Here is a 1639-nt window from a genome sequence, read left to right as displayed (position 1 = left end):
CTTTTTTTTTTTAACCCCTGTTGTACTGTGACTCTCCCGGGATTTTAGTGGTACATTTTTTACATTCACTTACGATACATCAAATATATATTAATGGAAAGTATAACATTCTTCAAAAAATTCAAATTCATTTTCATCGGAAATACTCGAATTAAGGCTCCGGCACTCAACTAACAAAACCTCAAAAAATGATGTGTGTGTATGCGCGTGCATGTGTAAATTGATTAACGAAAGGGCCATTTTATATTTTATAGAAAAAGCAGTTTCAAAAAAAACAAAAAAAAAAACACTTTCAAAAAAATGTACGAATCCCAAAAACAAGGGAACAAAGGATATGAATTTTAGTAGTATAAGAAAAATAAATATTGTAGACGATACCACTAATCTACGCGAAAATTATGAAGGGTTGAAGGGTACAGAATCGTCTAAACTACACGAAAATAAACTGTATCTTCTTGAGCAAATTAGAACCGGAGACATAAAATTAAATATTTGAAAAATTTGTCGTAATTTGAAACTGTTTTTTTCATCATGAAAAAGGCATAAAATCTAAAAGATATTCATATGCATGGAAAGAGCGTAAATTCAGTTTTCAAGAAGTTGTCACTACGTTAAATTTGGATTACTTAACAAGGAAATATAAATTTATTTTTTTAACACGGTACATTGGCAGAAAAAAATATCCTCCATAAATCAAACCCGGAAATTAATAATGTTTATTTTAGATGAAAATTTGTATTTAAAGGATTCAAAAGACAGAGTTAAGGCAGAGTATAATAAGATTTTTCCATAACAAATTTTATTTGTGTACTTTACTGGAAACAACTCAGATTTATTATTAATTCTGATCAATATTTTTTTTTTGTTATTCTACACACAAAAACGAATATATTGGTATATATTATTCATTAAATACATGAAGAAGAAAGGAGCGCGAGATTTTCTAAGAAAAGGTAATTTTTTTTTCTCAGCTCCTAGGCCGCACTGGCAACAACTCCCAGACAGTATTTTCACAATTAACACCATTAGAATTGTCATATCTAATCTTTTCCACATTTTTCTACTTATATTTTGCTGGAAGAAACCGGGATCAACATCAAACTAACTCAAACCTATGCAAGGTTAACAATGCTATATCTTATCCTAAATAGAAAATACAAATTATACCAACAACTACTGCTCTTACTTTTAAAATTATTTTCTCCTTGATTCCAACCACATAATCCCAGATCACCAATTTGGATTCCGAAAATCCCACTCCACTATCCAGCAATGCAATCGTGTGGTCGATGTAGTCTCGTCTTCATTGGAGCGCGGAATGTACTGCTCGGGAGTCTTTCTTGATGTAGATCAGGCTTTTGATCGAGTACCCAGGACTGCTATACAAGATCCGTAAATTCCTATCCCCTACATACTTCCTCATTATCAGTTCTTATCTCTCCGACAGATTATTTCAGGTGTACCTCAAGGTACTATCCTTTGGTCCTATCCTTTATACAGTTTTCACAGCTGATATCCCAAACCTTCTTAATACTATCCTCACCACGTATGCCGGTGATACATGTCTATTGTCAGTGAACAATGATCCTTACATTGTATCCCAAACCCTCCAATCCCACATCACCACCCTTGAAGAATG

The sequence above is a fragment of the Halyomorpha halys genome, unplaced genomic scaffold (genome assembly GCF_000696795.3).
Source record: "Halyomorpha halys isolate HHAL.00 unplaced genomic scaffold, Hhal_1.1 Scaffold147.1, whole genome shotgun sequence".
Taxonomy (NCBI): Eukaryota; Metazoa; Arthropoda; class Insecta; order Hemiptera; family Pentatomidae; genus Halyomorpha; species Halyomorpha halys.
Note: the sequence above shows the minus strand (reverse complement) of the source record.